This window comes from Drosophila miranda, assembly GCF_003369915.1.
Source record: "Drosophila miranda strain MSH22 chromosome Y unlocalized genomic scaffold, D.miranda_PacBio2.1 Contig_Y2_pilon, whole genome shotgun sequence".
Lineage (NCBI taxonomy): Eukaryota > Metazoa > Arthropoda > Insecta > Diptera > Drosophilidae > Drosophila > Drosophila miranda.
The window spans coordinates 11752312-11776989 of record NW_022881614.1 but is presented as its reverse complement, the minus strand read 5'-3'; the positions used below and the strand labels follow the sequence as shown (position 1 = coordinate 11776989).

At 44.4% G+C, this 24678-nt stretch overlaps 1 long non-coding RNA gene across 1 annotated transcript; it reads right to left on the bottom strand.

The window, feature by feature from the left end:
* Positions 1 to 2031: 2031 nt before the first annotated feature.
* Positions 2032 to 4499, bottom strand: LOC117192267. Its single transcript, XR_004474270.1, has 3 exons — positions 4424 to 4499; positions 3753 to 4331; positions 2032 to 2551 (listed from the first exon to the last, which is right to left on the bottom strand). It is a non-coding gene; the product is annotated as an uncharacterized LOC117192267 (long non-coding RNA).
* Positions 4500 to 24678: the final 20179 nt, after the last annotated feature.

The following is a 24678-nucleotide window of genomic DNA, read 5'->3' as shown; positions in this document are numbered from 1 at the left end:
CTTTGAGTTTTTCTACGACTGCCCGTAGAAAATCATCTTTTGGAATAGCTTTGGCTATGGATTGATGCAGCAATGTGGCCATTATAATAACATTTGATAAGGTGACATTTTTCTCTGCTGAAATTTCAGTTGTTATTTCAGAAAATGGCTTCAGCACTGGCAATACACCATCAATAATTTCCCATTCTGCCTGGGTCAGTACTAGTTCAGGGCGTAGAAGGGAAATGACCACCATATCTCCATCTTTTAAAATAGACAAGCGCTGAAACATTTTGTATGTTGAGTTCCAACGTGTAGGCACATCTTGTGTCAGCTTAAGGTCGGGAAGATTAAATTGGCTATTAATTTCTTTGAGCTTCTTGAATCCGGATGAGATGCGATTGAAAAATTCTACAATTGCCTTTGCTTTGACCCTTACACTGTCAATTGGTCCCAGTGCTTTCTGTACAATGATGTTCAAAGTGTGGGCAAAGCATGGAATATGGCGCCAATTTCCCAATTTTATCGCTGATACGATATTGGCAGCATTGTCTGATGCAATTGCAGTAATTTTATCTAAAATTTTCAAATCAGCTGCAACACTCTGAAGAAAAGAGCAAAGATTGATGCTTGCGTGCCTCCACCGAACGCTTCACAAGCTAGCATATGCGAAGATAGTTCCATATTCGTCTTGTCTATGAAGTGTGCGGTTACAGCTATGTAACTCTCATTGGTGAGCGATGTCCATCCATCAGTTGTGAGACAAACTCCAGATGCAGATGCTATCTTCTCTTTCACATTGGCAATTAACTCACTGTGTATATTTGGAAGTAGCACATTAGACAGCGTTTTACGTGTGGGCAACTGATATCCAGGGCAATTTGAAACGTCCTCTATCAGCTTCTTAAAATCCGGCTCCTCCACGATCCGGAGAGCATGATGGCATTTGGAAATCATTCGCACTAACTGTTTGTCTATTTGCTCACTTTTACGCGCTGTCGGTGGCTTCTGAACAAATGCAGTTATTTCTTGCTGCGATGTTGTGGCGGCAGAATAACTGGCCTCAGTACTTCCTTGTCGTTCAATTTCATCGAGAGAAGCTGGGTGTTTCAACTTCAAATGCCGTGTTAAATTGCTCTGTGAACCTCCGGCTATACTAAAATCCGACTTGCAGTACTTGCACTTTGCCTTTTTGTCATCTATGGCATCGAAGTGATTCCATAAGCACTAAATTTACGTTTAAGCGACATTTCAAAACAGTTTAAATTTCTTTTCAACTTTCTTGCCAGAGTCCGCCAAAACAAAATGTGAAAAGAGCTGCCATACCAACTCAAAAATAGCGAACAAAAAGAAATGAGCAAAACAAAAAGAGCTGCCATACCAGCTCAAACATAGCGAACATGAGGAACAAAAACGAACGAAAACGAACGATGAACAAAAAAGAACGACAGATGAACAAAAAAGAACGATGAACAAAAAAGAACGAACGGAAAAGAACGATGAACAAAAAAAAACGATGAACGAAAAAGAACGAATAAGATGAACTTATTCAGTTCGTTCACTTCCATGAATAGTTCATTTTTGTTCGTTCGTTAATGAACGACCCAACACTACTGCACATGTTTCGATTGCCATGCCCCGTACATAATTTCAGCATACCAAGGTAGCGGCAGAACCGACGAACTGTGGGCGGGGAGGGGCGGCTGGTGTGGTGTGTAGCGGTTCTTGAGAGGCCCCCACACTTGTGTGCCTGGCAATGCATGAAAATTAATGTTTGCAATCTGTAAAATCCTGTAAAGCGTAACTCAAATTTGCAAAAAAAAAAAACACACACACACACATTCACACGGACTGGAATCTGGAAGCTGGAAGACCGCTCTCCTGCTATTAGTGATGGAAGCTTAATCAATCGATACCGATACCGATGATTACTGATGGCTATCGCTGTTCTTAAGAACTCTCTCTCCCACGAGCAGATCATTTCTCGATAGGGACCGGCACGCGAACTGCCATCTCTAGACAGTCACCGCCAAAAGCGTTTTTGCATCGGTTTTTCTTTTCTCTTATTCGTTTATTTTTGTTTGCCGTCATCTTACATTAACACTGTTACATGGTTTTATTTTTATTTTGTCCAATTTTTCGCGCCGCGGAAACGTCGCGCAGCGCCAAGGCGAAGCATATCCTCACAGCGCAGGGCGGCCGCAAAAGGAGCAAAGCAATGGGCAGGGTCCTAGCATTCGGAAAGAGTATGCCGGCATCGGTGCGGCGATTTGGGGTTTTGGGGATTTTTTAAATTTTAATTAAAATTGGGGCCAAGTGAAATTTATGCGCTCTTCGTTGTGGAAGGAAGGCCCGTTCCACAGTTGCACCGTTCGGCTGGCCTGGCTCCACTCCCTCCCAGCACATGGCTGCTGCTGCTGCATGTTGCATGTGTTGCAGGTTTTACACATGTACAACATGCTTGTTTCTTTTTCTCCATCTCGCACACACACAGCCACAGACACAGAGTCGCACTGGCATAAAGCGAAATGATCGACGACGTTGCAAAGTGTTAAAGTCAGCGCGACACAATCTGCATATTAAAGAAAAACGCAAAAAAGAATAACTGCAACAGCAACAGCAACTTGTTGAACAGACACATGCGCATATCCAGAAACTCACAATCAGAGTTGCAACTGCAGCGGAGACTGCGACTGTGGCTCGAACCGGACTGGCACTGGCACTGGCTTGGCCCAAACAAACCGTCCATGCAGATGTTTGGCCTGGCCTAGAGAACCGGAAGAGACTGGACAGGACATTGCTCTGTATCACGCTCTCACCATCTCTCTCTCTCTCTCTCTCTCTCTCTCTCTCTCTCTCTCGTTCTCTCTCTCTCTCTCTCTCTCTCTCTCTGTCTCTCGATGTGCCGCTACTACAGCTGATTGGATTAGCTGTGAATTGTGCCAATTCATGCTGCTGCTGCCCCAGACAGCCTTTTGCATTTTGCACTTCGTTTATTATTTTTTGTGTGCCCGAGTATACGAGTATATATGCATATATGCCATATGCATTTTGGTTGAACTTTTGCCACAACATCCGCTGCGCTGCGAGTCGGGGAGACAAATTCAAATGATATGTTGCATATGTAACATATGCAACCCTCTCCGCCCCCACCCCTTGCCACAACATCCGCTGCGCTGCGAGTCGGGGAGACAAATTCAAATGATATGTTGCATATGTAACATATGCAACCCTCTCCGCCCCCACCCCTTGTTCGACAGACTTTGCCGCTCCGACAACAAAAACTTATTGATAGACTTGGGATAGACTTACAAAACCAGAAAGGAAGCATGCAGATGAATCGATATAGCGGTCCGATTCGTACTCCATTTTTCGGCTTTTTATTGAGTTATCTTCAGAAGAAACTGGATTTTCCACGGATCGCTCCAATGGAAGCCAATAGAAACTGGCTGTGTGGCCCGAAACTATGTGGGGATTTCATATAGGGTCTATATTATCAAGGGTTTATCGTTTATCAGGTGATTTCCGAACTTTTGCAGACCCACTGGGTATCAAATTGCAGAAGGAAAACGCATGTACGACTATGAATAATTTCCGCGAAATGTTCAGTTTTAAATACTGGAAGCCAGAACAGTGCCAGGGCCAGTGGTTCGGTGTAGTAATATATAATATATATCGTAGTACTATAAATGGTCCCAACCAACAAGGGGACCAACCATAAAAGGCTTTTCACTCGTTGCATCAACAGTAGCAGGGGCGAAAATGAAGCTTACCTTAATTCTAATGGAGTTCATGCTCCTGACAGTGGGAAACTCTTGGGTGCACTTCAAAGCTCTTCGACCAGGAGCAGGTGACTCCCTCCTCCTTGTTCAATCTCTCTTTTTCGCCAGAGGTTATCTTTGCATTTATTTAGATGGAGGCTGCAAGGGACCAAACGGCGACATGGTTGTCCATGGAATGCAGGATGACCCGGATGTCTGCGGGGTTTTTCATTGCCAAAACAACGGCGGCGACGTACTGATCCACTAGCAAGTATCGCCCAAGTTCCAGTCTCTGAACTGACAAGCAAACGTTTTGAATCTCTGATTCTGATTCAGATTTTGATTATGATTCTCCTCTAATGCTACTGTACAGCTGCGTTCGCAGACTGCACGGACACTGGCGTGTCGTCAGCCAGGCCCTGGCCCGAATGCTGTTGGACGTGCGTCGAACTAATAGACTGCGCAAAAGAAGAAACACAAGTAAGTCCAGATGGTCCCGTTACATAGATCCGCATTTCCAAGGTCCGCCAGATCTGATCGTCGCAACCGGAATGGGATCAGCCATAGGACAAAGCCAATAAATTTATAAGTCTGAAACGATAATCCAACATAATCATAGCATAATGTGATCCAATTTGAGCCAAATCAGGCTTCCGTCTGCCTGTGAGGGTTGTTTGTCCTACTGTTGCCGCTTGAGGATCCCAGTTGCATTTCTGTGATTTGTCTCTGGCCGAGATGCAGATGAAATGAAAACTAAAGCATTTAAGTAGTTTGATGGGGACAGACACCAGCAAATAGCTCTTATGCCGCGTTATCTGCGCGTTAATTGTTTTGCTTTTGGTCTTTTTCGGTTGCGGCAAAAGGCGGCAAACGGCGGCAACGAAGCCAAAGAATCGAAGAGAGTGGCGCAGTGGAAGTGGAGGGAGAAATTTAGAGGAAATTTCAGTATCTATGCAGTTGGCATAGCCGACATACCCTAGACCAAAGGGAAAACTTGGCAACGCCACGTCTGAAGTGTCCATTTTGAAATGTGACTCGTCTCCGACGACTTTCGGTGTCGCGAGGGTCTTGTCTTCCTTTCCAACCGTCCTTCGCCGCGCTCTCTTGGCTGCCTTGGCAAATAAATAAAAATGTTTCTCGGTTTCTTTTTCTGTTCTGTTCTGTTGAGCTTTTGGCCGAATAACATTCCCGTTCCGAGAACGGAAATACATGCGACATCCAATCGAACGGGTGGGTTCCCCCAGGGCGAGTCATTGGCAGAGCACCTTTGCACTCGCACTCGCACTCGCCGTTTGCCTAATGCGATGCAACGACAGGCCTTAATGCACTGATCCCAGTGCGAAATCATTTAACATTTCATTGAACTATTCCCCATGCCTCTCACTCTATCGGAATCTCTCTCTCTCCCTCTTTCTCTGTTGGCATATCAATTATTTGGTGACGAGTGCGCTTTAAAATACATTTCAAAACTCGGAATACTGAATCAGAGTGCTCTCTACCCTAGAGATGGAAGGGCATATGGGTTTTGAATAGTATGTCGTGATCGATTGGCAGGAAGTTCAGCAAATAATGCAGTTCCTGGGGAGCAGGGACTTCGGCTCCTTCCGGATTGAGCAGGGTCCCCGCAGAGCGGAGAAAAAGGCGTATGAGACCGAGAACCTTGACCAGACCCTTGGCCTGATTGTTCCATTTTTGGGTATTTGGGTTCTGTAGCGATAGAGGAAGGGCCACTAGTCTGGGTGATCGCGGGGGTAGGGTCAGTTTCTGAATACAAATCTACGCGTTTTACATACGAAAAAGAGGCGACACGGACACCCTTCCCCAACTACTGATCCCCCCGCCACACTACTGTATTTATGGTAAATGAATGGAATTTGTAATCAATTCTAAACGAGTCACTGTCGCTGGCCAGGTTGCTGCTGGTTGGGGCTGGGGCTGGGGCTGGGGCTGGGGCTGGGTTTTATAGTGTTATTTTTACCTCTTGCCTGCTCTCTGGCCTATGGGGCTCTGCTATTCTGGTGGCCAATTATTAAGATTCAATTCAATGCAATTGCATTGCCATAAATGAAATGCAGCCCCAATAGCAACCGCTAGACATCCAATTACAGGGAGCTCCGGCAATAAAACTATACCGATACCGAAACCGAATTGAATTGCATTGCATTCGGCATTCGGCTGGGAGCATAACCTGAGCTCTATTTCCAATTGGATTGGTTGCGGTCCGAGAGATTGGGACCATGAGAGGCAAGCGAAGAAGAAAGTGCCCCACCGTCTCAGGCAGTGTTTGTTGTGGGGCTATTTGTCTGTATTTATTAAGCCGCTTGTCACAAATTGTCATATGATCCAAATGGAATATGAAATGAATAGTTAATGCTTTAATGGGATCGTCATTATGTGTATTGATAGACCTCGCGGCTCGCTCCGGGGTCAACTTTCGAAAACTGTGCGGTATTTGGCTAACTCAATTATGTCCCCCGACTCGTATTAACTATGCTTCTACCCGAGGGTTGGGGGGAGTCTGAGGTGGGGCACTTGTGGGGTTTCACTTTCACAATGCGGCAGACAGATATGAGTGAGAGACCCATGGCTGGTTGGAGATACAGAACAGCAATTGACAGTTATAGATACACATGTATCTGTATCTGTAGCTGTATCTGTATCTATAGATGTAGCTGCTAACTATAACTGCAGCTGTCAACCAGTTGTCGACAACGATAACAACGACGACGACGCCTCTCCTCTGCGGTTCATTGGCTTGCACTCATGAGAATAATGAAAATATTGAATAGCTGGCCGCCTTTTCGGGGCGATACTCGAATGCATGTGCGAGTATCTGTGTGTCCGAGTATCTGCGGGTCTTTTGTGCGGCCATGAGGTAAAAGAATTATGACCGTGCAAGTTATTAATCATTTGTGTGTGACGTTGTAAATGCTCACGCCTCCTGCCCCCCTCCGCGGGGGCCTTGGGGCGTGAAGGTCATAATAATTTATTCAGCATAGACACATAACTTTTAACTCTAACAAAACCACAAAAAAGGTTAGAAAGAGAGAGACTGTAGAGGGAGAGAGTAAGAGTGATACTGGGTGGGTCTGTTATTTCCCCCCTCTTTAAGCTCAGTTACAGCGCGTGCTCCGCCACACAGTCCATAAATAAATATAGTACCCAACAAGCCATCAGCAAACAGCAAACAAAACTGACCATAAATTTGACCTAACATCAATTAAAATACTCTCCATACCTGTGCGTACAGTCCGCTATTTAAATTGGAACCTAAGTCGTTGTCGTCGCAAGTAATTTGGAATGTATTCCTCGGGAATTATGAGCAGAATAGTTAATCAATCGAAAAGACAGAGAATGACACTATAATCACGAAAAGTCATGTATATTGTTCTGCCAGAAACAGCATCATTGGCTTCCATCTGAGTTTTACTTTCAATGCTGGTCACCGGGGCCGGGGTTTGGCCAACAGAAATCTGTTAAATATGGATCAGGTTTTCCGCCAAACGAAATTTAAAATCGTCAAATATCTGTGGTGGTTCCAAACACTTGCATTTGGTATATGACAAATTGGCAATCGAGCCGCGGCCTGCCAGAGCGAGTGGTGGTGCAGCAGCTGCTTTTGCTTCAGCCTCAGTCTCAGCTTCAGCTTCATTCGAGATCTGTTCGGGCCGAGAGTCAATTAGAATAAATTAAGGAAAGACAAAAAACGTTTGATACAGGTGAAATCCAGGTGCCGCCGACCACAAATTTAAATGAAAGAGACCCCGAACAAAGCCAAAAGCAACAAACACAGCGACACAACGACACAACGACGCAGATACAGATACAGATACAGATGCCAGATACATTGGGCACAAAATCTGAATTCGAACCGTTTGAATCCAAATTGAGGTTAATTATACCCGATACTCAAAATGAGTATTGGGGTATATTAGATTTGTGGTAAAAGTGGATGTGTGTAACGTCCAGAAGGAATCGTTTCCGACCCCATAAAGTATAGATATTCTTGATCAGCATCAATAGCCGAGTCGATTGAGCCCTGTCTGTCTGTCCGTCCGTCCGTCTGTCCGTCCCCTTCAGCGCCTAGTGCTCAAAGACTATAAGAGCTAGAGCAACGATGTTTTGGATCCAGACTTCTGTGATATGTCACTGCTACAAAAATATTTCGAAACTTCGCCCCGCCCACTTCCGCCCCCACAAAGAACGAAAATCTGTGGCATCCAAAATTTTAAAGATATGAGAAAACCAAAAACGTAGAGTTGTAGAGAATGACCATATCTTTAAGACTGCGGAATCTGAATTGGATCGTATTATTATTATAGCCAGCATCAAGAAAACAATTTCATTTTTTCTCGCCCTGTCTCTCTCTAACACACACGTAGCATAGGCGGCTTTGCTTAGAGTAAAACATTAGCGCCTAGATCTCAGAGACTACAAAAGCTAGAGCAACCAAATTTGGTATCCACACTCCTAATATATCGGACCGAGACAAGTTTGTTTCAAAATTTCGCCACACCCCCTTCCGCCCCCGCAAAGGACGAAAATCTGGGGATATTCACAAATCTCAGAGACTATTAACGCTAGAGTAACCAAATTTGGTATCCGCACTCCTGTTAGATCTTACTATAAAACGTGTATCTCAAAATTCCGCCCACACAAAAAACGAAAATCTGTTGCATCCACAATATTGCACATTCGAGAAAACTAAAAACGCAGAATCATAGATAATGACCATATCTATCAGATTGCTAAATCTGGATCAGATCAGATCATTTTTATAGCCAATAGGAACAAATCAATTTGCAGTGGCTACGCAGCGCCCGACGTCACGCTCAGACTGATTTTCTGTCTCTCTCGCACGCACTCTTTGTCGTGTCGTTTAATATTAGCGGCGTCTGCCGGAGGAGAGCCATACTGACTTAGTATCGGGTATAATGTGTGGACGTTGACATGCAATGACTGCATCTTTCAAGAGGCGATGCACTTACTGCACCGTCAAGTGGCCCGTGTGACACCAGCAGAAGGCTGTTACGCGCGGATCCCAGGCAAAACGCAGCCCTCCTCCCACCCAACCGACCGAGGGGCGCTGCCGCATGACGCGCGGTGCGTAGCCGAACCAAACGCGAACATGCAAGAAAGATAGCTATTAGACTAACATTCGAGGAAAATTAGTACTAAACTTACTAAGAAACTAAGCATGCAATCAAAGTACAAATACCACTACAGTTACTAATTAATAGAAAGGTGTGTAAGGATTAATAATTTAATAAGAGGAAGAGAATTAGTGGTGGACATAATATGGTAGAGGGAATTATAATCCGAGCATAAGACCCTAAACGGTTCATGCAAGGAATAATTCGATCTACAAAGTGGAAGGAACAACGGTATAAAATTTCTAGTCAGTCTAATAGGAATCGTGAAGTTTATGCGGCTCAACAGATCAGGGCTGTCTATGTCACCCCTGATCAAGTTGTGCATAAATATCACACCAAGCATTTTTCTACGGTTAACTAAGGATGGGAGGTTTACTAATAGTAGTCTACTAGAGTAAGATGGGAGTCTTACACCCGCATCCCAGTTAAGGCCCCGCAGAGCAAAGAGTAAAAAGTTTTTCTGTACTGATTCTATACGGTCCTGGAGTACTTTGTACTGAGGGCACCATACACAGGAGCCGTATTCTAAGATCGGACGAACAAGCGAGGTATAGAGAGTCTTTGTTATATAGGGGTCGTCAAATTCCTTTGACCACCTCTTTATAAACCCAAGCACGCCCATGGCCTTATTTACCATGGTAGAAATGTGTTCGGAAAACTTTAACTTGGGGTCTAACATAACACCCAGATCATCCACCAGGGTAATTCTCTCAAGAGAACCACCAAATAGGGTGTAGGGAGCCAACAAAGGGCTAGAACGATGAAATGTCATAACTTTGCATTTCGAGGCATTAAGGTGTAACAAGTTTGCACAACACCATGACTGAAAGTTATTGAGATCGGATTGCAAGCGAGAATGAAATGAAATGTCCTTGTACTGGACACAGAGTTTAACATCATCCGCATACATAAGTACTCGAGAGTATGTTAATACTGAAGGTAAGTCATTAATAAATAGTGTGAAGAGTAAGGGGCCTAGATGGCTGCCTTGTGGTACTCCCGAAGAAACCTTTACTGGAAAAGAGAGGGAGTTTTTGAAGAAAACTCTTTGAGACCTAGAACAAAGATAGCTAGAAATCCATCTCAGGAGGTTGGGCGGAAACCCTACGGGTATAACCGTAGAGTTGCGGTGTCCGCAGCAACTCACAACGTTCCTCCTCGTTTTCATTGTCTCTGTGCCTGTTAGCAGAAGAATATCGAATGCGAGAGAGAGGGAGAGGCATAAAACCCGTTCTGATTTTGAGATCGGCTGGATTTCCAAATCCCTACCTTCTCCCCCCCCCCACTTACTCCCTTCCAGCCACCCTCCGATAGTTTTATGTCATTTATATAGCGGACCGCTTTCGTTGGTCACTTTTGTTGACTTAATTAATTGACATCAGTGTTTCTGCTTCTCCTTCTTTTACGACTTCTATTTTGTATTTGGATTGGGATTTCGGTTTTCTTATTATACTCGATACTCAAAATGAGTATTGGGGTATATTGGGGCATATATACTTGTGGGGCGGAACAGATACAGATACAGATACAGATGCCAGATACATTGGGCACAAAATCTGAATTCGAACCGTTTGAATCCAAATTGAGGTTAATTATACCCGATACTCAAAATGAGTATTGGGGTATATTAGATTTGTGGTAAAAGTGGATGTGTGTAACGTCCAGAAGGAATCGTTTCCGACCCCATAAAGTATATATATTCTTGATCAGCATCAATAGCCGAGTCGATTGAGCCCTGTCTGTCTGTCCGTCCGTCCGTCTGTCCGTCCCCTTCAGCGCCTAGCGCTCAAAGACTATAAGAGCTAGAGCAACGATGTTTTGGATCCAGACTTCTGTGATATGTCACTGCTACAAAAATATTTCGAAACTTCGCCCCGCCCACTTCCGCCCCCACAAAGGACGAAAATCTGTGGCATCCAAAATTTTAAAGATATGAGAAAACCAAAAACGTAGAGTTGTAGAGAATGACCATATCTTTAAGACTGCGGAATCTGAATTGGATCGTATTATTATTATAGCCAGCATCAAGAAAACAATTTCATTCTTTCTCGCCCTGTCTCTCTCTAACACACACGTAGCATAGGCGGCTTTGCTTAGAGTAAAACATTAGCGCCTAGATCTCAGAGACTACAAAAGCTAGAGCAACCAAATTTGGTATCCACACTCCTAATATATCGGACCGAGACAAGTTTGTTTCAAAATTTCGCCACACCCCCTTCCGCCCCCCCAAAGGACGAAAATCTGGGGATATTCACAAATCTCAGAGACTATTAACGCTAGAGTAACCAAATTTGGTATCCGCACTCCTGTTAGATCTTACTATAAAACGTGTATCTCAAAATTTCGCCCCACCCCCTTTCGCCCACACAAAAAACGAAAATCTGTTGCATCCACAATATTGCACATTCGAGAAAACTAAAAACGCAGAATCATAGATAATGACCATATCTATCAGATTGCTGAATCTGTATCAGATCAGATCATTTTTATAGCCAATAGGAACAAATCAATTTGCAGTGGCTACGCAGCGCCCGACGTCACGCTCAGACTGATTTTCTGTCTCTCTCGCACGCACTCTTTGTCGTGTCGTTTAATATTAGCGGCGTCTGCCGGAGGAGAGCCATACTGACTTAGTATCGGGTATAACCGTAGAGTTGCGGTGTCCGCAGCAACTCACAACGTTCCTCCTCGTTTTCATTGTCTCTGTGCCTGTTAGCAGAAGAATATCGAATGCGAGAGAGAGGGAGAGGCATAAAACCCGTTCTGATTTTGAGATCGGCTGGATTTCCAAATCCCTACCCTCTCCCCCCACTTACTCCCTTCCACCCACCCTCCGATAGTTTTATGTCATTTATATAGCGGACCGCTTTCGTTGGTCACTTTTGTTGACTTAATTAATTGACATTAGTGTTTCTGCTTCTCCTTCTCTTACGACTTCTATTTTGTATTTGGATTGGGATTTCGGTTTTCTTATTATACCCGATACTCAAAATGAGTATTGGGGTATATTAGATTTGTGGTAAAAATGGATGTGTGTAACGTGCAGAAGGAATCGTTTCCGACCCCATAAAGTATATTTATTCTTGATCAGCATCAATAGCCGAGTCGATTGAGCCATGTCTGTCTGTCTGTCTGTCCGTCTGTCCGTCCGTCCGTCCGTCCGTCTGTCCGTCTGTCCGTCCCCTTCAGCGCCTAGTGCTCAAAGACTATAAGAGCTAGAGCAACTATGTTTTGGATCCAGACTTCTGTGATATCTCACTGCTACAAGAATATTTCAAAACTTTGCCCAGCCCACTTCCGCCCCCAAAAAAGGCGAAAATCTGTGGCATCCACAATTTCGACGATACGATAAATTTAAAAACGCAGAATCGTAGAAGATGACTTCTAGAGTGCAAAAACTGAACCAGATCGTATAATTATTATAGCCAGAATCAAGAAAACAATTTCATTCTTTCTCGCTCTGTCTCTCTCTAACACACACGTAGCATAGGTGGCTTTGCTTAGAGTAAAACATTAGCGCCTAGATCTCAGAGACTATAAAAGGTAGAGCAACCAAATTTGGTATCCACACTCCTAATATATCGGATCGAGACGAGTTTGTTTCAAAATTTCGCCACACCCCCTTCCGCCCCCGCAAAGGACGAAAATCTGGGGATATTCACAAATCTCAGAGACTATTAACGCTAGAGTAACCAAATTTGGTATCCGCACTCCTGTTAGATCTCACTATAAAACGTATATCTCAAAATTTCGCCCCACCCCCTTCCGCCCACACAAAGAACGAAAATCTGTTGCATCCACAATATTGCAGATTCGAGAAAACTAAAAACGCAGAATCATAGATAACGACCATATCTATCAGATTGCTGAATGTGTATCAGATCAGATAATTTTTATAGCCAAAAGGAACAAATCAATTTGCACTGGCTACGCAGCGCCCGACGTCACGCTCAGACTGATTTTCTGTCTCTCTCGCACGCACTCTTTGTCGTCTCGTTTAATATTAGCTGCGTCTGCCGGAGGAGAGCCATACTGACTAAGTATCGGGTATAAATGTAGAGTTGCGGTGTACGCAGCAACTCACAACGTTCCCCCTCGTTTTTATACCCGATACTCAAAATGAGTATTGGGGTATATTAGATTTGTGGTGAAAATGGATGTGTGTAACGTCCAGAAGGAATCGTTCCCGATCCCATAAAGTATATATATTCTTGATCAGCATCAATAGCCGAGTCGATTGAGCCCTATCTGTCTGTCCGTCTGTCCGTCCGTCCGTCCGTCCGTCTGTCCGTCTGTCCGTCCCTATTAGCGCCTAGTGCTCAAAGACTATAAGAGCTAGACTAACGATGTCTTGGATCCAGACTTCTGTGATATGTCACTGCTACAAAAATATTTAAAAACTTCGCCCCGCCCACTTCCGCCCCCACAAAGGACGAAAAACTGTGGCATCCACAATTTTAAAGATATGAGAAAACCAAAAACGTAGAATTGTAGAGAATGACTATATCTTTAAGACTGCGGAATCTGAATTGGATCGTATTATTATTATAGCCAGCATCAAGAAAACAATTTCATTTTTTCTCGCCCTGTCTCTCTCTAACACACACGTGGCATAGGCGGCTTTGCTTAGAGTAAAACATTAGCGCCTAGATCTCAGAGACTATAAAAGCTAGAGCAACCAAATTTGGTATCCACTTTCCTAACATATCGGACCGAGACGAGTTTGTTTCAAAATTTCGCCACAACCCCTTCCGCCCCCGCAAAGGACGAAAATCTGGGGATATTCACAAATCTCAGAGACTATTAACGCTAGAGTAACCAAATTTGGTATCCGCACTCCTGTTAGATCTCACTATAAAACGTATATCTCAAAATTTCGCCACACCCCATTCCGCCCACACAAAGGAAGAAAATCTGTTGCATCCACAATATTGCAGATTCGAGAAAACTAAAAACGCAGAATCATAGATAACGACCATATCTATCAGATTGCTGAATGTGTATCAGATCAGATAATTTTTATAGCCAAAAGGAACAAATCAATTTGCACTGGCTACGCAGCGCCCGACGTCACGCTCAGACTGATTTTCTGTCTCTCTCGCACGCACTCTTTGTCGTGTCGTTCAATATTAGCGGCGTCTGCCGGAGGAGAGCCATACTGACTAAGTATCGGGTATAACTGTAGAGCTGCGGTGTCCGCAGCAACTCACAACGTTCCCCCTCGTTATTTTTATACCCGATACTCAAAATGAGTATTGGGGTATATTAGATTTGTGGTCAAATTGGATGTCTGTAACGTCCAGAAGGAATCGTTTCCGACCCCATAAAGTATATATATTCTTGATCAGCATCAATAGCCCGAGTCGATTGAGCCATGTCTGTCTGTCCGTCTGTCCGTCCGTCCGTCTGTCCGTCCCCTTCAGCGCCTAGTGCTCAAAGACTATAAGAGCGAGAGCAACGATGTTTTGGATCCAGACTTCTGTGATATGTCACTGCTACAAGAATATTTCAAAACTTTGCCCCGCCTACTTCCGCCCTCACAAAGAGCGAAAATCAGTGGCATCCACAATTTCGACGATACGAGAAAACTAAAAACGCAGAATCGTAGAAGATGACTATATCTTCTAGAGTGCAAAATCTGAACCAGATCGTATAATTATTATAGCCAGAATCAAGAAAACAATTTCATTCTTTCTCGCTCTGTCTCTCTCTAACACACAGGTTTCATGGTCGGTTTTGCCAATTGCAAAATATGAGTTCAAGGATCTCAGAACCTATTAGAGCCAGAGCAACCAAATTTGGTATCCACACTCCTGTGATATCGGACCTTGACCATTTGGTGTCAAAATTTCGCCACTTTCGCCCCTTCCGCCCCCGCAAAGGACGAAAATCCGAGGCATCCACAAATCTCAGAGACTATTAAGGCTAGAGTAACCAAATTTGGTACACACACTTCTTTAAGATGTCACTATAAAACGTTTATCTCAAAATTTCGCCCCACTTTTTTCCGCCCCCACAAAGGACGAAAATCTGTTGCATCCACAATACTGCAGATTCTAGAAAACTAAAAACGCAGAATCATAGATAATGACCATATCTATCAGATTGCTGAATCTGGATCAGATCAGATCCTTTTTATAGCCAAAAGGAACAAATCAATTTGCACTGGCTACGCAGCGCCCGACGTCACGCTCAGACTGATTTTCTGTCTCTCTCGCACGCACTCTTTGTCGTGTCGTTTAATATTAGCTGCGTCTGCCGGAGGAGAGCCATACTGACTAAGTATCGGGTATAAATGTAGAGTTGCGGTGTACGCAGCAACTCACAACGTTCCCCCTCGTTTCAGCTGTTGTTGTTGTTATACCCGATACTCAAAATGAGTATTGGGGTATATTAGATTTGTGGTAAAAGCGGATGTGTGTAACGTCCAGAAGGAATCGTTTCCGACCCCATAAAGTATATATATTCTTGATCAGCATCAATAGCCGAGTCGATTGAGCCCTGTCTGTCTGTCCGTCCGTCCGTCTGTCCGTCTGTCCGTCCCCTTCAGCGCCTATTGCTCAAAGACTATAAGAGCTATAGCAACGATGTTTTGGATCCAGACTTCTGTGATATATCACTGCTACAAAAATATTTCAAAACTTCGCCCCGCCCACTTCCGCCCCCACAAAGGACGAAAATCTGTGGCATCCACAATTTTAAAGATATGAGAAAACCAGAAACGTAGAATTGTAGAGAATGACCATATCTTTAGACTGCGGAATCTGAACCAGATCGTATAAATATTATAGCCAGAATCAAGAAAACAATTTCATTCTTTCTCGCTCTGTCTCTCTCTAACACACACGTAGCATAGGTGGCTTTGCTTAGAGTAAAACATTAGCGCCTAGATCTCAGAGACTATAAAAGGTAGAGCAACCAAATTTGGTATCCACACTCCTAATATATCGGATCGAGACGAGTTTGTTTCAAAATTTCGCCACACCCCCTTCCGCAACCGCAAAGGACGAAAATCTGGGGATATTCAAAAATCTCAGAGACTATTAAGGCTAGAGTAACCAAATTTGGTATCCGCACTCCTGTTAGATCTTACTATAAAACGTGTATCTCAAAATTTCGGCCCACCCCCTTCAGCCCACACAAAGGACGAAAATCTGTTGCATCCACAATATTGCAGATTCGAGAAAACTAAAAACGCAGAATCATAGATAATGACCATATCTATCAGATTGCTGAATCTGGATTAGATCAGATCATTTTTATAGCCAATAGGAACAAAACAATTTGCAGTGGCTACGCAGCGCCCGACGTGACGCTCAGACTAATTTTCTGTCTCTCTCGCACGCACTCTTTGTCGTGTCGTTTAATATTAGCGGCGTCTGCCGGAGGAGAGTTATACTGACTTAGTATCGGGTATAGCTGTAGAGTTGCGGTGTCCGCAGCAACTCACAACGTTCCCCCTCGTTATACCCGATACTCAAAATGAGTATTGGGGTATATTAGATTTGTGGTAAAAGTGGATGTGTGTAACGTCCAGAAGGAATCGTTTCCGACCCCATAATGTATATATATTCTTGATCAGCATCAATAGCCGAGTCGATTGAGCCATGTCTGTCTGTCCGTCTGTCCGTCCCCTTCAGCGCCTATTGCTCAAAGACTATAAGAGATTGAGCAACGATGTTTTGGATCCAGACTTCTGTGATATGTCACTGCTACAAAAATATTTCAAAACTTCGCCCCGCCCACTTCCGCCCCCACAAAGAACGAAAATCTGTGGCATCCACATTTTTAAAGATACGATAAAACCAAAAACGCAGAATCGTAGAGGATAACTATATGTTTTAGAATGTGAAATCTCAACCAGATCGTATAATTATTATAGCCAGAATCAAGAAAACAATTTCATTCTTTCTCGCTCTGTCTCTCTCTAACACACAGGTTTCATGGTCGGTTTTGCCAATTGCAAAATATGAGTTCAAGGATCTCAGAACCTATTAGAGCCAGAGCAACCAAATTTGGTATCCACACTCCTGTGATATCGGACCTTGACCGTTTCGTGTCCAAATTCGCCACACCCCCTTCCGCCCCCGCAAAGGACGAAAATCTGGAGCATCCACAAATCTCAGCGACTATTAAGGCTAGAGTAACCAAATTTGGTATCCGCACTTCTGTTAGATCTCACTATAAAACGTATATCTCAGAATTTCGCCCCACCCCCTTCCGCCCCCACAAAGGACAAAAATCTGTTGCATCCACAATATTGCGCATTTGAGAAAACTAAAAACGCAGAATCATAGATAACGACCATATCTATCAGATTGCTGAATCTGGACCAGATCAGATAATTTTTATAGCCAAAAGGAACAAATCAATTTGCACTGGCTACGCAGCGCCCGACGTCACGCTCAGACTGATTTTCTGTCTCTCTCGCACGCACTTTTTGTCGTGTCGTTTAATATTAGCGGCGTCTGCCGGAGGAGAGTTATACTGACTTAGTATCGGGTATAACTGTAGAGTTGCGGTGTCCGCAGCAACTCACAACGTTCCCCCTCGTTTTGATTTCTGTTTTATTTTATTTGATTATAGCTCTTGATTTGCCTTTTATGTAAAAATATTTTGTGTGTTCATGCATTCTTGGACGACAGACAGACGGACAAGCACCTGACTTCGAGACTGATACCAATACGGTTCGATTTCGTTGGAGTTTCTGTTTCTCAACAGCTGTTGGACCGGCTCGGTGCTCGGGGTAGGCAGGGCTGTGGAGACGTGGATGCCACTGAGATAAGGCTAATGAGATTATGTCTCTGCGATATGCGTTTTATTTAGTCATGGAACAAGTCAGCCGCCGATAAATATAGATTCGATAGAGATATACAGAGGAAGGGGACACTGGCTCGTATAATAAATTTATTTTTTTTCTCCCCGAGAGTAATTAATTTTATACGATTCAGAAAATTGCACAATTCTTTGATGAAAGCCATCAAATGCTTGATGCCCACTCCTCTGCCGCCTCACCTGGTCGCATGTTGTACCGACCACAAACAGTTCGATTCCCTGCCACGTTAGTGTGTCTTAACTGGGCTAAAAATACGCGCAGACATTAAACTTTTGGGACTTGATAATAAATATTTTAGGTATTTAGGAAATGGAAACAAGCGGGGAAGGAGCGACTGGCTGTGTCCGAAGACTTGAATACCCTACCAGAATGATGGAAATTAAGGATTAAGGATAATTAAGGAGCGAAGAGAGTGGTCTGGTGGCTGGCCTCCTAGTTCATATAGCCTATAGCCTCAATAAGATCCGACTGTGCTCTGCGATGTCTATAAGCTTAAGGGATCTCCCTTTTGGGCGCCTCAAACTTCTGTTCGAAATCATCGTACCCTGAGGCAGCGTATTTAAAAATGCAACAAGAGAAACCCCACACCACGCCGCGCCACGCTGCGCCACGCACAACGCCCACACGGAGGCTTTAATAGTTGAGGGAAATTAAAAGTGAAACAAGAAAATGTCAAATTTATGTCTATTAGAAAACTTACTCACCTCCCCCTATCCCCCACACGCCACTGGTAGCTGGAATTCTGCGGCACCTCGTAGCAGGAAGCGGCACAGCACAGCCATTTAGATATATGTATGTATGCACTTCAAGAGACTTTTCCATCCCCATCGCCGACCGAATGTGTTCGTTCTCCGTAAGTTGTTTCTATTTAAAATCTTTTTTGTTGTTGGACTTTTTCGAAATTATTTTTGTTGACATTTTATTAGCGGAGATTAGGCTTTGGTATTTGTTTCTTTTGAGCACCGAATACTTTGTTGTTTCTGGTTTATTTTCGTTTATTTGCAAGTGAGTTGGATCGCCTTGTCACTTTGTTGATGGGGTGGGGTCTTTGCACATTGTTTGTTGGAATGATCTCTTGAAAAATGCTACCGAGCATCCGTTCTTGCTGTTGGCATAATTTGGCAGCAATTTGCTGTGAATTTGTCATCGTATTTATGGAGAGATTTGGCTCGAATCTAAGTGATTTCCGACTGAAACTAGTCTCCTCCCCCTTAGGTGTTCCCAATTCAAGCGGATGGCTTCGATTCTCCGGTGTTTCCGCAAAGTTTTGTTCGCTTCAGTTGGCTGGCTACTGGCAGCCAGGCGGACGGACCGGCGGCAACTGAATGTCAGGCTGCCACATGTCCGGGCACGAAGTCTCTCGCTCCGGCCCAAGGACCCAACCCCACAGGCAGCAGTTGGGCCAGCAATATAATTTTTTTATTCGCAAAAGGTAAAAACGATGACGAGTGCTCGGACAGGCGCCGCTGCGGGTATGTGGCGGGTGGGGACGGGGGCACTGGGTCCCCACATTTACGTGTATTTGCATTTGTTTGTGTTGTTGCAATACAGAAAAATTTCCGCATATCATGTTAATCGCCCAGATACACGCAATTGTTTTGCCTGCCCGCCGTAGCGCCCAAAAGTATGTCGCATTTACGAGTATTTTTCTGTTTGCCGCGTCGCATTCATTGTTTCCTCCATTTTGGCAATACATTGTGTCTTTGCACCACCCCTCCCTCCCTGCCCACCTGCACCCACCCCATGGTCTGGTCGGCCTCTCGGCCACAAAAAGCACAGCCAGCCCGTAATTGCTGTAATTAATTTTGGTGCTGACATACATTTACGATCCACCGAAAACGCATTTGAATTTATTTCGTTTGTCGCACGTTTTGTTTTGCATATTTGGGGGAGCCTCCTTCCCCTCCTCCTCCTCCTCCTGCTGGAAAGGACTAGGACCAACAAAGAAGTATGTGGTGGCGTAGCCTTGGATGAAGTTGTTGACCCTGTGCCTGTGCCAGCATGGAATTTGCAGATGTTGGAGTCCAGATTGCCGCTCCCCGATATTTACTCATGCTAATACTTCTGTAGACTGGGGTAGATCCATAATTGATTACACATTTTCGGTTTAATAGTGTAGATTAATATTTGCTATGCCCCAAATGAATACAGGAAACGGTGCCAGCAGAAAGCGGAATTGTGTCTGGCAATGCTGTTTGATGTACAGTCTACACCGGAAGAGAAGTCAGGTATCAAAATATAAATCCCATCTTCCATCATACTTATGTACGAGTATCCAGAGTTTGTCTTACATTCCCAAGTCCTTCAGCTGTTAAACGTTGTAATTAGTTTAATTAACAGCAGAGCAACAGAGAGAGAGAGAGAGAGAGAACTGCAGAAGGAGCAAAACTAACAAATAACGGTCATTAAGAGGGACCTACCGCCGCTCGAATGGCTGCCGGGTGACCGCAGACCGGGAGAGATGATGCCAAGTGCCATGATTCGCATAATTTCGGTGTTTTACGTGCGGGCGTGCCAAATGAAAGTGAAATTGGGGTCAAACGTGAAAAGTCCCCCCGCAGGGTGCGAGAGGGTGCACCGGAATCCTTGGGGAAATTAAGGAGAGAGCGTGCCTTTGCCTGCAAGCCTGAAGAAATCGCTGCCTTTGTTTAGTCGATGACAGGTCTGTCCTCTGGTGGATGACATATTCCATATTCTTTTGGAACCTTCTGTGGCTTTCCCAAAAACGTAGGGGACTGTGGGGCTTCCTCCCGGCCTGGCCTGCTGACTTTGGCTGGGTTCCAATTATCATCGTGACGGCGGCCACGGACTGCTCTGGCCGCAGGACTGTCAACTCCAAGTTGAAACATTAAGTGGAGCTCGCACATGTGCAGGCGAGTGCAGGAGTACTCCAGTGTAATTCCATGTCCCGAATTAATTAACCAGAAGGATAAGATACACAGTACAGTGCCACAGGACATGGACACGGACACGGACATGGGTGCGGTGGTGGTGGTGGTGGTGGTGTTGTGGGCCCTGCAGAGTACACCAAGTGCTGGTTGCTGGTTGCTCGACTCCGACTCCTTACGCATCATTTAATTACGTTAATTGTCAGCGGGTCCCACTCGCGGCAGGGACAGGGAAAGGGCGTTGCTTGGGGGGGTGGGCGTCTGGGAGCGATGACGTTGTACATTTGTCACTCGCCAGAGTTCGCAGAATGCGAAAGTAATGCCTAGAAGTTGGCCCACATGTTTAAGCCAATGTCCCGTTTCCGTTGTATTCGTTTCTCGTTTCCCGAAAAATGTCCACTTTCTGGGACTCCATTTTGTGACGTTCCGCTGTAATTTAGCAACCCCTTGGCGGGGGTTCTTTTCTCTGCGCAGCATCCGTGCGTCAATCGCGAATTCATCCCTCTGCCCACCCCCTCTGATCTGTCCTCTCAGCCTCCACACACCTCAGGGCAGATGGAAGGGGGCGCTGGGCCAGAAGGCGGCCATTAAATGCCTCGAATTATGGCAACCGGCAACGCAGTGAGATACCCAGAAATTCCTCCGCCCAAGCGGCAGCACAACGCGCAGACAATAAGTTGTGGCCCCCGCTATGCTCCCACCCACCTTCACCCCTGCTGCTGATCATCGTCAGCGTCACCACCACACCACCACCCACCAACCAATGTTGAGTTAAACATTTCTAATTTATTGATGTTTCCGTCGACGTGAAAGTTCTTGTCCAACTGCCAAAAGTTCTCTCTGTCTCTCGTTCTCGTATCTTTCTGGCCCTGTTTGGGGCTGAAACTAACTCAAATTTATGATGATTAAGAAAAATCACAAAATACTTAGGCAATCTCTATAGAGATGCCACGATATATGGCCCTGTCTATGGGAAACGTGTGCTCTCGGACCCCCCGTTCGTGTCGTTTCGTGTCGCCCATTTTCACTCTCATTCTCATAATTTGTTTGTTGTTTCAAAAATAGAAACCATCGCAGATCAGAGAAACATAAACAGCAACAGCAACATCATCATCCGCAGCAGTGGCAGCACCAAAAAAGTCTTTCCTTGGAGGCCATTGCGGATATACATACATTAGGTAGCATGGACTGGGATCGATCCTATTCCCCTCTCGAATGAGGTGAGGCAGCGCGGATCCATCAATCACATGGAGAACAGCTGTGAAGTGAGCTTGGTCCGTTTTTTATTTGACTCCACTGCACACAGAGGGGCCAACAGCCTGGTGGAGGGCGGAATTTTCAGGTCAAGAAGGCTCCTTGTGCTGTTCTGAAGAGGTACATAGTTCTTCAATTTACAATCAAGTGAATTCTGCAGAGGAAATTCTTCAGAATTTCTTATAAAACATTTCGCAATTCCATTTCCATTTCCCCTTGAGAAAAACTTGTCACCACAAAACACAAAACAACAACAATTTGTCATTTGTCAGCTGGTTTATGTGAGTTTTCTGGTGGTCATTTATTATTTCAATTTCGATTTATGCGTGTGTGGTTGTTGTGCTTTAAATATTTAGTATTTGTTTAATTCTGTTACTAATTTTTCCGTTTGTATTCTGTATGGCCTTTGCGTGCCAATCCACTTTTGTGGTAAGGAAACTATTAAAAGATTTTGGGAACAAAGAATACTTGAATGAATTGAAATAAAAGAATTGATGGCGCAAACAAAAAACTGTTTTTAAGTTGATTCTGGTTTGTGGACCTTAAAGTAGGTTTATGGGTAGGAAAACAACACAGCCATGAATGTCGATTCGCCCACGACATGACTCGTTCGCTACGGGCCTCGTTCGAGTTGCATGACAACAGCAGCAGCGCCAATCGTTGTATTTAAACGATCCGAGCAGGTTAGCTGCCGTACTTCCCGCGCCCAATTTAGTCCAGAGGCCAAAACGGTGACATAGTTTCCCCTGCTCTCAAGAAAGTTAATTTCGAACACAGTTTTTCAGTTAGAGAAGGCTACACCACAGAGGAACCGCCCCTATTCGCAGCGGCTGCCTTTCCTTGCATGTCCAACGTGCATTCGCCCGGAGACTAGAGGAGGCGGACCAACAAGGATGGCTACAACTGCCAGTTGTCAACCCATATCCATTTTAGGACTGCAACCACTGGGCAGGACTGGCTGCTCCCCAGTCCCCCCCCCCCCCCCCCCCATTTCCCATTCCACATTCTACCCCACATCCAGTCGCCCCATCTCCGTTTGTTTGGCCTGGCCAAATAGCAACAAACGACGCCAGCGACGAAGCCTGTTAAGTGTCCCCGGGGTTCCAACTCCGACCCCTCTACCCACTCCACGCTGTATCCGGATCTGGGTCCGGGTTTGGGTCTCCGTGTCCGGGTCCGTGTTGCTGCTCTCTGCTTCTGCTGTACACAAATTTTCAACATTTTCGCTAATATTTCCGTTGCCGTTCATTTTAATGTGAGCCATTTGTTTGTTTTGCTGGTGTGTCCCCAGCGTCGGTCCTATGCGGGTCACTTGGCTTCCTGTCTGAACCCTCCAGCCACCCCCTCCCTATTCTCTCACCCCCCCCCCCCCCCTTGGTTGTGCGGCGCTTATCGGTACTCTGCGGTTATGTTTTTGTTGATTTAGTGGAGCAGCCTGTTGAACTTTTCGCTTCGCTGCGGCGACAGGACACACCCAATCCCCGATGGGTGTCCGCGCGGTCCCATTCAATTTCCATGCTCGCATTCTGTTTGCATTACCATTGGGTGGGTCAACAGTGGAACTGGCAGCACTAATAGTATTAATAATGAAAGAAATGGCGAGATTATTTAATATTTTCACATTTAATAATCAATATTTCCAAAGAACGAAATATTCAAATTTGAAATGAAATGGCTGGAAATGTGGCGACTCCTGTGTAGTAAATTTACTTTTGGCGCCACCTATATCTGAATCGCTTGGTTCGCGACGTCCAGAGGCTGCCACCACTAGCCATACAGTATATAGATGTGCCAGTTCATACAACGAAAGCGCACACACTGGCTAGCGCGTTGCGTACCCCAGAGTGACGTCATCATGAGAGAGAGAGAGCGCAGAGAGAACATCTTTGCATGTGTTAGTACACATGCAATATGTTTCGACAAAAATATGTGATTGTATGCTTTTTCAGATTTTTTGAACTCTCTCAGGTCTGGTTCTGTTTTGCCACCAGCATGTTTTAGTGTATGGGTGCACATGCATTCTCACGTACTTTGCGTGTGTGTGTTTAGTATTGCTGGCCGCTAGAACTGAAATTTGAGTTTGGTTCTTGTTTTGGGTCTTTTGATGCACTGACCTACCGCCACAAAATAAATGAAGAATGGGCAGGGGGTGGGGGTATGGTACACTGGGGCGCGGGAAATAAAATAAAAGCTGTTATTTGTTTGATTTATACCACAAAATATAAAATATTACAATAATATAACTACACATTTTTTTGCTTATTTTAAATAGGTTGATTATAAATTATAAAAATTATGCAAACGCCGTCGGTTCTCGACTTTTTGGTTAATTATAACTAAAACAATGATGTATCTAAATATACAATATAAGAAAATATATATATATACTTAAACAAATATGCATTGTAAATATAAATGGAATTGGTTTTATATATATTTAAAATCAATTGTCAATTCCGCGCTTTCCGACGGGAATCTGCAAAGCAAAAATTTAGATGCCGGTCGCACCTTGATTACTCTCATGGACAATACCCATAAATTTTCTAATTCAATTATAAAATATCTTATGTACATATGTACATAAATATTAAAGTTTATTACATTCGTATAGTGCATGAGGGTTTTCAAAATTACTGTTGTCTTGATGTCTTGGTGGCAAGCTTTTTAGAAAAGTGTTAGTACTCTTAAAGGACACGCAAGTGCCTACTTAGTCCTACTAGAATGCCTTGCTTAACAAAGACTCACACCCACTTAGATATAAAAAAAAACAAGCAATCTAATATAATCTAATGTAATTAATAGGGAAT